At 39.1% G+C, this 12,267-nt stretch overlaps 1 long non-coding RNA gene across 1 annotated transcript in view; it reads right to left on the bottom strand.

The window, feature by feature from the left end:
• The window catches only part of LOC140608962 (uncharacterized), a 62,929-nt gene extending 58,514 nt beyond the window's left edge, over positions 1-4,415 (bottom strand). Inside the window, exons 1-3 of the long non-coding RNA XR_012010958.1 lie at positions 4,112-4,415; positions 3,423-3,528; positions 631-858 (exon numbers count right to left, since the gene is read on the bottom strand). This is a non-coding gene — a long non-coding RNA (uncharacterized lncRNA). The remainder of the gene's footprint in view (positions 1-630; positions 859-3,422; positions 3,529-4,111) is intronic.
• Between the last annotated feature and the right edge of the window lie 7,852 nt (positions 4,416-12,267).

The raw sequence follows: 12,267 nt of genomic DNA, 5'->3' as shown, positions 1-12,267 counted from the left end.
TTATAACAGAAGTGATTTCTCAGTTTATTAGGAGGATTTAATTTTTAGATTTCTGAGGAAGTATATTGACCCTCAGCTTCATAAGCTATCCAGCACACTTTCAATTTGTATCACAGAGAGTTGTGATTCTAAAGAACATTTGAAGACCACTTGGTGATCACATGTGGCATGGAGAATAGCTCCAATTTTCTACTAAAAGGCAGTGCTGTCTTTAAATAGAAGATAGCAGGACAGCCCCTCAACACCAGTATTTCTCTATGAGTGTTAAGCTTAAACTTGATTTCATGCCTCAATTGAGAATTGATTAATGAAATTAATCATTGAAACCACATAGGGATATGCTTTAAGACCATACACTCCTTTTGGATTGAGAACATCATAAATTTGCTACCAACTGTCAATAGATTCCAGACTGATGGTTACTAATCCTCGAACACTAGGTCTTCATGATAAATGAAGCATACGGAGGAATTAACGTGCTAAAAACAGAAAATGTACTTTCAAAACATATTGACCTTCCTTATTTTTTTGCTGCCCTATCCTGGAAATTTTTTGAAATAACTTTCTTCCCTCCCTTGCTCCCCACCTCCTGGAGTTAAGTCAGCAAGTGGTTACAGACAGAGCTCTTACCTGGAGTTAGCCAAGTTACAGTTCCGAAACACTAGCTTAGTGGGCCCCTGGGTGGCTCAATCGGTTAAGTGTCCCACCCTTGATTTTGGCTCAGGTCATGATCTCAGGGTGGTGGGATCAAGCCCTGTTGGGCTCAGTTGGGGAGTCCACTTCTCTCCCTCTCTCCTTGTCCCTCGGCCCCTCCTTGCACGGCCCTCTGGTCGTGCAAGCTCTCTAAGATAAATCAATCTAAAAAAAGAAAGAAAGAAAGGAAGAAAGAAAGAAAGAAAGAAAGAAAGAAAGAAAGAAAGAAAGAAAGAAAGAAAGAAAGAAAGAAAAACAGTTTAGTGACCCTTGGCAAATAAATCACTTAGCCTCACAGAACCTCAGGTTCTTCATTAATAAGATTGGGACAAATCACACAGATCTTGCTTGGAAGGCAGTTCCAAGGATAATTGAAGAATGGGGAAAAACTCACGTTTTAAATAAATTTGTAGACTATAACTGGTCTTCATATATTTAACAAATTGAGCTTTATAAAATGTTAATGATTTACCAGATTTCAAATTTAGCAGTTTGTTCATTAAATTACTCACAAATAGCCAACAATTTTACCTTTCTTTTCAATAGGTCAGACATCTGCATCTTTGCAGTTTACTCGTTTTATGCAGTTTACTTGTTTTATGCTGCATCTTTGCAGTTTACTTGTTTTATGCCAGAAATGTCAGGAGCTTGGAGTAATTTTTAAATCCTAATTACTTATAACCAAAATGCTTGTGGTTAAGAAGTTCTGTGCTCTTTAGGAAGTTGACAAATAAAAGTAGTCATATATAATAAAATACTAGGATGCCTGGGGATCAGTGGTTGAGCCTCTGCCTTTGGCTCAGGGTGTGATCCTGGGGTCCTGGGACTGAGTTCCCAATTGGGCTCCCCGCAGGGAGCCTGCTTCTCCCTCTGCCTGTGTCTCTGCCTCTCTCTGTGTGTCTCTCATGAATAAATAAGTTATATCTTTAAAAATAAAAAAATAGAAATACTCTTTTTATGTTATGAAATCGTATAAAATAAAGTACTATTGTAAGTAATATTGTTGGTGTTATGCATAGACTAGCTTCATTCAATGCCCCCAAAAACAAGCCAAGGAGGAGATGAGGTACGAAGACCCCAAGGAGCACGGAATTGGCTAATTTATTCACTCTCGGAATATTTTCTAAAGGCCTGCGGGTTGGCAGGTGTGGGACTCGCAGGATTTTAAAAACTGTTGCTGGAGTCTTCCCCTGGCGCGGTACCACCTGCAGAGGGCGCCCTTTCGCCCCGTGGGCGTGCTCCGCTGTAGACTGCTGCTGGCTGCGCAGCAGGTGGCCGGGCCTGCCCTAGGGTCCCTTCTAATGAGGAAGGGCGGTGTGTGAGCGCTTAGCAGGGTTGATGCCAGGAAGCTGGCCAGTAGCAGCTCCCCGCTGGACCTCTGCCCACGCCCTCTTCCAGTCCCACCCGAACATCCCGGGGTTCAGATGGCCCGGCCGGGTTGTATGCAGAAGGCAGGAGCAGTCTCCCCTGCCAGAGCAAACACGCCTCTTCCGACTCCCATCTCCTCTGGCACCGCGTCTTCTGACCGTCTCCTGACAGTTGACCAATTGTGCCAAGTAATGCAACTCTTAGATATTTCTGTGAACGTGAAAATACAGGCTTTCCTCCAAGTTTCTGTCCTCCCCTTGTCTCTAGTAATTACACCTACCCTGCATCGATGCCAGCAGCCCTGGAAATTTATTCTGTACCGACTTCTGTCCTCAACTTCAGTCAGTGGTTTCCAGCTACTTCTGATTCTAAAAGTGGTGTAAGACCTTAGCCTGACATAGTCTGATGTGATAGATCTGGATGGGAAAACTGGGACATCTTTTGACCATACGTTAGAGTTGTATTCCTAGGAGACCATGCATTATCACAAAGTGTGGTAGTAAAGCAGATGTTTCAATGAAAAAATTAAACAAGAGAATTAGATTCTAAAAATTTTTACTCGTATGGAAAAAATTTTCCTGCACCTTTTAAACAAAATGATAATGAGTATGGCTTTAAAACGGATATAAAATCAAGCAAATCCAGACATGATTTTTACCTAGAATTGCTGAATATTGCCCTTCCAGAACTCTTAATAGCACAGGAATCCTTATGTATTTTTTAAAAATGTATTTTTAAAAGCCTTACACTTCTAAAAATCACTGATTTAGGAGGCACAAAACCACATGAAGTGGCTGTTGTCCAAGAAAACACCTTTTATTTTAATGCTTGCTGTTAATAAATCATTATTTACCTGCTACTTTCTGCCCATGGTCATATTATAATGAAGGGTGTTTTGTAGCAGTGTGAGGAAAGCAAAATGTGTTATCTGCTTAATCAATCATGATGTAATCCAACCATAATCTAAAAATTCCATCTGTAACAGAAATTTCTGGATTATACAAACAATCCTCACCAGGTGATTCTGGTTTTTTTCACCAGCTGATTCTGATGACAGTTTTGAAGATGACCGTGTTACCCTCTGCTGTGTGCGTACACCTGTGACACCACCACGCCAAGCCTGCCTTCTTGCTTCAGACTGGTTAAATTCTCCCAAGTCGATTACACTTTGTGTTTCCTATCTTTTGTTAATGGTTCTAACATTTTCCTAGTTACTCTGTCTAAATACGTGAGAGCCATACAACACCATTTTCTCGCCTCCTGTATCAGTTTGTAGGACCTGTCAATCTTCTCTTCATATTATTATCTCCATATTACTAATCTTATTTAGGACTTCCATTACCTCTAAGCAGGAGTCTTACCTGGTTAATCTGCCTGACTAGTTCTCCCTCTATTCTTAACCTTTTTTTTTTTTTTTTTGCCAGAGTAATCTTCTCAAAACACAGACCTGAAACCGGCAGTCTTCACCTGAAAAAAAAAAAAAAAAAATCTTGGACTATTCATTCTGTAGCTGGTGGGACCTACCTCAAGAGTGGAGGGTACAAGTCAGCTCACAAATCTTATTTTTCAAAATAAGACCAGCTCAGAATCAAATATTGGGTTAGCAGGAAGACCACAGTCTTCTTTTGGGGCCTCTCCTCTCTCCCTGAATGATCCCATAACCATGGGAACTTAAAGAACTAGCCTTACTTTTAAATACTTTGTGATGATGGGGTTGAGGATAATATGACCAGTTTCCCATTGGCCTGTTTTTCACCCACTTTGTTTTGGTCTGTCCTGCAGTGTTGCTGTTCCAGACAAGACCTACTATCATAATGTTCTTATTGGTAGAGATATCTGCAAAGCCTGAAGTAGTTCTGACATAGAGGAAGAGTGAGCTTACATCCAGAGGAAGTCCACCATGCTGGGAAGGCAGGATGAGGAGGGACGTTTGCATTCATCCATGGTGTGTATCAGAACAAGGCCTTACTCCCATCTCTGTTCAAACCCTGCTGCTGAATCTAGATCCCAGGGCAGACCCTCCCCCCACTTCTCTTACAGAAGTTCCCACCTGAAGCCCCTCCCTGCTTTATGCCTTGGCTTGAGACCATGTCAATCTAAAAAAAAAAAGAAAAGAAAAGAAAAGAAAAGAATCTTCAGTAAGTTACATGTCTTTTATTCCTCTTCCACCCAAGAAGTTCCTTGGCTTCAGACCAAGGAACCTTTTCCTAACCAACAAATCCATTTGGAGTGGCAGTACTGTTTACCAAAAAAAAGGGCCCTATTCTGTCTTATTCCCTAGACAATTTTTACCCAATAGCCTTGCATTTATTTAACTAAAAAGGGCATTTAAACTGCTTCTTTACAACCAGAGATATGCCTCAAGGAGACTTACACCGACTCCCAGGCAGAGAGGCAGTTGGCAACTTTTACATGGCAGATGTGGCTGGATTAAAAAAGTAATCAGCCTAATAAATCACCTTGCTGTGATAAATTCTGTACCAGTGTTGCGCAAGGCATTGGAGATCAAAGAGTCTAGCAGGAGAATTAGACATGAAAACAGAATTTCAAAGTGATGATGCTTATATAGTGGTAGGTACATGAAACCGACACAAAGAAAAGAGTGATTTACTCTGCTTGGGAAACAGAAAAGAATCACCAAGGTGCATGCTCTGGAACCTTGTACATTACCTCCAAGAGAACAAGGGTCAATCCAGGCCTTGAAAGGGGATGGACATGGGACATTTTGGGCATCGTATACAAAGGACAAAGGCATGAATTAGCATGGTTTGCTAGGGAATACCTGGAGAAGTAGTAGTTCCTTGTGGATGAAGCACAGGAATGGGGGTAGGGAGGTGAGGATGAGGGAAGGGTAGCAGATGGGGTTAGAAAGCAAGCCAAAAAAACAGTAACGAAAGCCCTACAAAGTGGAGTATTACAACTTCAGGGATACATAGAGTTGTTTGGGGGGTATTCAAATCTATATTGTAAACATGGTTCATTTTGCTAAAATATTAACTTTGCTTTCTGATGGGAAGAGGTAATTTATGGGGATACCAATTTTTTTGTCTACACTAAAACGTAATCTATTTCTTTAGTAATACCTAGAGTTGTTTTATTGACACTTAATTGAGTAGTTGTTTTTTTTTTGTTTTTTTTTTTTGTTTTTTTTTTTTTTTTTCACCACTTCTACTGAAACTATTCTCTGGGAGGTCCTCAATGACCTTTCACATGGCAAGTAATTTTTGGCAAGTGATCATTGCATCCAAAAGTTTGTTCAGCCCCAGTCCAGGATCATTCTTTTGTAACATCTTAAACTTTTTTCTTTTTTATCCTTATTTAAAAAAAAAAACATGAAATAAATGCAAACAAACAAACAAACAAACAAAAACGCACAGAAATCCTAAGTTATGCAGCTTGGTAACCTATAAGAAAGTGAACACATCTTTTTAACCACTATCAAGAAATAGAACAATATCACTTATTTTTAAGGAGTTACTACTCTGGTCAGGGTCTCTACTAAGTCCTGTGTGTAGACTTTAGAACTAACTTAGGCTGGGGTGATAATACTAAGGAGTCATCAATGGCTGAAATCCAACTTCATTACCAAGATATTCAAGACTCTTCACTATCAGGGTCAATTTTTCCCCCTTTCTGAATCAGCCTCATGTCACAGAGCCCTCATTCTCATTCATTGACAAATTACTTGCTATTTAGTTGGAGCACACCCTAATTTTCTCCGGTGCCTTTGCTTATGCTGTTCCTTCTTCTGGGAATGCAGCTCCTCCTCCTGGCCTGTCCTTTGTCCTGCCTTCCCCTAGCACATGCAGCGCTCAAAGCTTTCTTGGAGACTCAGCTTGAACAACATCTTTTCAGTGATGTGAACCTGCTCTTCCTGATTGAAGGTAAGTCCTTGTCTTCAGATATTTTCACAGCATTATGTATAGCTCTGAATCATATATTTTTAACCCTAATAAAGTTTTCGATGCTCAGCAACACAAGCATCAAAGTGCATTAACTGATGTCATACATTTGGTAGCACGGAAGCATTCAATATGCATGTCAGATGTGCTCAGAGATTTCCTCGATGTAAACTGGATTGTAAACCAAAATAAGGAGTAGAAATTTAAAATAAAATAAAGTTTAGAAGGCTTTTTGTATTTGGGGTTAAGCTTTAAATATAACTTCTGCATCACAACAGAAAGCTCATCTAGGTTTTGTAATATTCTCCATAGGCAACAAAAATATATTATTTATTCAGTGAGAGATATGTTGATATCTAAACACATGTGATGTACTTTAATTGTCCTCTTTTTCTCTTAAATAATCTTTTCTTTTCATCTGTCAAGAACAAAGTTCCCAGTGAAGCATTTGGTTTTCATTGGTACATGAGAACTCATAGAAAGGAAGCGAAGATTCTACTTGACTTATGATTTTAAAATAAACCAAACTTCAAGCTGCCCTTAAATACTAAATGTAAGACAATGAAAAAGTAGTTTATTATATTACTTAACATCATAAATTAGTTATTCCTTCCTCAGAATTTGTACATCATATTTGATTACTTGACTTAACTTTGTCTTCCTTCGAGAGCCTCATCGGGTCAACTACTCTAATGCCATTATACACACACACACGCACACACACACACACACACACACACACATGCATGCATTAGGACAAAGATCAACTTGTGGTTTTCTAAATATCTGTTTCAATACTAGGGTACTGCTCTAAAAAAATCTTTGTGGAATTTGTGTTTAAGCAAGTGAATTAACAAACAAATAAAATGGGCTCAAGAGTAATGTAACTGAGCTTTTCTCTTCTCATTTTCCATAGGATATTAGGCCATAGTTTTTCTAAATTGTCCCAATAAAATTACTTACGAGGTGGTTTCTTGTAAAGAAAACTAATATATTTATGTATATTCATAAAGCTCATTTATGGATACCTCAAACTGCTAGGATTTTTTTAATAATTGGGAGACTATTTGAGGCAATATTTCGGCTGCATACTGTTTGGTTAGATGTTAGAATGTTGTTTTGTCTTAATTAAGACACCCTGAAGTACTATAATATCGATGCTATTTGGGGTAATATCTAATTTCCCTCACTAACTATACAGGTGCTCAATTTCTTTTTATTTTTTATTTTAAAGATTTTATTTTAAGTAATCTCTACTTAAAAATGTGCTGCTCAAACTCACAACCCTGAGATGAAGAGTCACACGCTCTACTGATGGAACCAGCCAGGTGTCCCTAGATGTTCAGTTTAGAGAATTTGAAATCAGTTATTTAATTGCTTATTCTGTCTTTGACAAAGAGGGAGCACTTCAGTTATATATAGTTATTTTAAACAATCATTTCACGAGCGATTGTTACATATTTTATATCAGGCACATATGAATCCTGGACATTAAAAGTATAAAGATACATTTTGAAAAATTGAAAAGGGGAATTCCTGCCCATTCTCGACTCGTGGTAATAATGTTTTTACTCCTTATCTCTGAGGAACAGTGTGACAGTGTTAATCTAGTACACTGTGGTAACTGTTCTCCCACCCTCACCACAGGTTAACTAACTACCACTAACAAAGCAAAGAAGCAAATATTGGGTAAGAACAAAGAAATGGAAAAGCTGAAAATAGAAGTCTGGCTGACACTTGAGCTAAAATATTTGAAACACGGATGGTTTGAAGGTAGAGGAAACTACCATTCTCAAAATTGTAATTAGCTACTGCCTCAAAAGTTGTAAAGATCTGAACACTACTTTGGGTCCCCTTGCTCTTAGGACTGAGAAACCACCTGAAGGGGTCCATTAGTTATAAAAAAAAAAAAAAAAAAAAAAAAAAAAAAAAAAAAACAGCCAGCACCTGATGACTGGTCTTAGGAGTAGTGAAATAACTGTTAAGTCTAATGAAGATATTTTACATGGAGAAGCTAAACATTCTATTTCGTCATAATGGTGCATTCAAAGCTGTTTATCTCTTTTTTAAAAGATTGTATTTATTTGTTTGAGAGAGGGAGCACAAGTGAGAGCAGAGAGCACAAGTGGGGAGGTGGGGAAGAGAGATAGAGGGAGAGGGAGAAGCAGGCTCCCCACTGAGCAGGGAGCTGGGTGTGGTGCGGTGTGGGGCTGGATCCCAGGATCCTGAGATCATGACCTGGGCCAAAGGCAGACACTTAACAGACTGAATCACCCAGGAGCCTTCAAAGCTGTTTCTGTAGGATCTGCTGCCTGTTTAGTAATAAATAGGTACAAGTTGTTTTGTTTTTTCCCCTCTGAGTAGAAATATATCTTTAAAATTATCACTTGTAAAAAATAATAAAATAAATAAAATAAAATTGTCACTTGTTTGTATGGAGATTACTGGGTTCCTGTTTGAGCAATTATTCTTAGGATATGAAACATTCCTTCAATAAATTCTGATTTCCTACTATGTGCCAGACACCGCAATAGACACTGAGGGGTAGAGTGGCACATGACATTGACGTTATGCTTGCCTCCTAGAACTTTTAATGGAAAAGGAAGTAGACAGAGTACACATACAAATACAAATTCTAGGAAGAAGAAACAAAGCAGAGTAAGAGAAAGTGGTGAGGAGGATGGGAGGTTGCTCAAGCAGATACTTTATTTTTTAACTTTTTATTTTTTTAAGTGGGCTCCACAGTGGGGTTGAACTCACAACCCTGAGATCAAGTCTGACACTTTTTTTTTGAAAGGATTTTGTTTATTTATCCATGAGAGACACAGAAAGAGGCAGAGACATAGGCAGAGGGAGGAGCAAGTTCCCTGCAGGGAGCCCGATGCAGGACTCTATCCCAGGACCCAGGGATCACAACCGGAACCAAAGGCTGACGCCCAGCTGCTGAGCCACCCAGGTGCCCCCAAGTCTGACACTTTAACCGACTGAGCCATCCAGGTGCCCCAGGGTAGATACTTTAGATGAGATGTTTGGGAAGGCCTCTCTTAGGTGCTGACATTTGAGCCTGAGGGAAGAGCATTCCCACTTTCCCTCAAAAGCACAGAGACCACGGACAGGACCAGAGACACCCTGGACATAGACTGAAATGTGGAGTGGTAAGGCAGCAGTAGGGTGGTAAGAAGTGATTTGGTTTGGATGTATGTGTCTGTGGGATGGATTAGATGTGGTGTATGAAGATGACTCCCAGGCTCTTGCTCTGAGCAAGTTGGTAAATTGAGTGCTAATATATAGGATGGGGAAAAGGAGGTTTAGGAATTGTTTCTGATGTTTATATTCTCAGTTGTGGAATTCAGGGAATAGGTCCAGGTTGGAAACAAGTTTGAGGGAGTAAAGGTATTTAAAGTCCTGGTCCTAGATGAGATTGCCTAAGGAGAGAGTATAAAGATCCAAAGACTGAGCTTTGGAGCATTCCAGCAAGAGGACATGAATGTGATGGGGAAGATGACAATATTCATGTTAGAAGATAGAAATGGAAGGATAGGATAAGACTGGACTGATGAAATCAAATATAACACACCGTGCTTGTTGTTGTTTTTTAATATTTTATTTATTTGAGGGAGAACATGGGTGAGGGGGGTGGAGAGAAAGAGGAAGAGGGAAAAGCAGACTCTGCAAAGAGTAGGTGGTCCACCACAAGGCTCAGTCTCAGGCCCTGGGATCATGACCTGAGCTAAAGGTAGACACTTAACCAACTGAGCCAACCAGGTGCCCCAACATACCGTGCTTGTTAAAACAAGAAGAATCGGGACTCTTCTGTTCTGATGTGATAGTCTTACTGGGATCCTGTTAGACTGGACATTCTCACTGTCAAGCATGCCTGAAGAGGCACGTCCAAGGCCAGGAAATAGGGACATAGAAAGTAGACCTTGTTTGGTGTGGCATGAATCCCTCCACCAGTGTGTATTTTGGCAGCTGGGCATGACTAGGAATCCAGAGGCATGTGACAGCCCTCTCTGAGGAAGGGACAAACTGTCCTGTGACTTGAAACCAGGTGAAGGTAGTCCTTGAAGCTGCCCATTAAAGAAGTTCATGGAGAGGGTTTTGGACCTGTGGACCTGCTGAATTCTTATCTAGGGGTCATTCTATGTAAATTTGGGATTGTACTTCCCTTCTGACGTTTTCTTTTTAAAGTCTTGTCAAATTGTACTTTGGCTTTATGCTATAGTGGATCAAAGTGAGTTAGCTTAAATTGTGGACTCCCTAGAGTATAATGAAGAAGAAAACAGACACTGGTGCCAGACGTAGGGGACAAATCCCAGCGCCACTGCCTATTAACTGAAAAATCAGTTAGGAGGTGAATTAACTAGTTTAGGAGAGACATTATGAAAACCAGATGTAAGTACTGGAAATAGAATGTAAAGAAAGAAATGGATTAAAGAGACATTGGTGGCTAATTTTAAGTGGGACATCGGAGAATTTTTAAAATGGCTCTGCAATTCTACTTGGGGCTATTAAATGAACTACCATCAGCCAAAACAAGGACTAAAAGAGCAGGGCCATGTTTCAACAAGAGTGATAATGAAGTGATAATTAAGTTTCGAACATGCTGGGTCTTTGGCAGAGGAGTACAAGAGACCATTTAAAATGGAGTGTAGCTCAAAAAAACCTTTCTGACTATGAGGTTATGAAACATGAATAATTTACCATAATATGAGTGATATTAACAGATTTAGAAACATAAAATGCAAGCATTTTTATTCTATCATTTGGGGCTTGGGAAAATCTATCATTTTGCTGGCACATCTCCCCCCCCCCCAACCCCCGGTTTTCTTGAGATATAACTGAGAGGTAACATTGTATAAGTTTAATGTGTACAAAGTGATGGTTTGAAATATTGTGAAATACTACAATAAGGTTATCTAAATTATCTGTCACACTTGTGTGTATGTGCATGTGTGTGGTGATAACATTTCAGATCTACTCTCTTAGTAACTTTCAAGTAACAATACAGTATTGTTAACTACAGAAGCCATGCTGTACATTAATTAGATCCTCAGAACCTAAACTGGAAGTCTGTACCCTTGATCAATATCTCCCGATTTTTCCTTCCTGCCAACCCTTGGCAATCATCATTCTACCCTCTGCTTCTGTGGTTCAACTTTTTAAGATTCACACATAAGTGATATCATACAGTATTTTTCTTTCTCTGATTTATTTCACTTAGCATTTTATACTCCAAGTTCATTCAGATTGCAAATGGCAGAATTTCCTTCTTTTTTATGGCCAAAAAATATTCAATTGTGTACATATAGCACATTTTCTTTATTCATTCATCAATTGACACAGGTTGTTTCCATGTCTTAGTATTGTGAATAATTTTGCAATAAACATAGGGGTGCAGATTCTTTCTTCAAATAGTGATTTCATTTTATTTCTGGATCACATCACAGTTTTATTTTTAATTTTTTGAGACATCTCCATAACGTTTTCCACAGTGGCTGCACCAATTTATATTCTCAGCAGCAGTGCACAAGGGTCCCTTTTCTCCACATCCTCACCAACAGGTCATCTGTTGTCTTCATGACTGTCATTCTAACAGGTGCAAAATGATATCTCATTGTGGTTTTGATTCACATTTGCCTGATGATTAGTGATGTTGAGCACCTTTTGGTAAATCAGCCGGTCATTAATATGCCTTTGGAAAAATGTCTATTCAGGTCCTTTGTCCATTTTGATTGGATTATGTTTATATTGTTTTATTTTTGGCTTTTTGGTTATTGAGTCATATGAATTCCTTACATATTTTAGGTATTAACCCCATATCTATCCATTATCATATAGATAGTTTGCAAATATCTTCTTTTATTCCATAGCTTATCTTTTAATTTTGTTGATTATTTCTTTTGCAGGGCAGGAGCCTTTTGTTTGTTTGATTGATTGATTTATATTTTTTTAGAGAGGAGAGGGGCCATGGGCAAGGGAGAGAGAGAATCCCAAGCAGGCTTCACACCCAGCATGGAGTTTGATGAGGGGCCCAATCTCACAACCGTGAGATCATGACCTGAGAAGAAATCAAGAGTTGAATGCTTACCAACTAAGCCACCCCAGTGCCCCTGTGCAGAAGCTTTTTAGTTTGATGTAGTCTCACGTATCGATTTTTGTTTTTATTTCTTGTGCTTTTGGTGTCATATCCAAAAAATCATTGCCAAGTCCAATGTCGAGGAGCTTCTTCGTTATATTTTCTTCTATAGAAATATATATTTCTATATTATATATAATATATATATGACTTCAACTGATAAAG

Source organism: Canis lupus, chromosome 18 (assembly GCF_048164855.1).
Source record: "Canis lupus baileyi chromosome 18, mCanLup2.hap1, whole genome shotgun sequence".
Lineage (NCBI taxonomy): Eukaryota > Metazoa > Chordata > Mammalia > Carnivora > Canidae > Canis > Canis lupus.
Note: the sequence above shows the minus strand (reverse complement) of the source record. Positions and strands in the feature narration are given on the sequence as shown.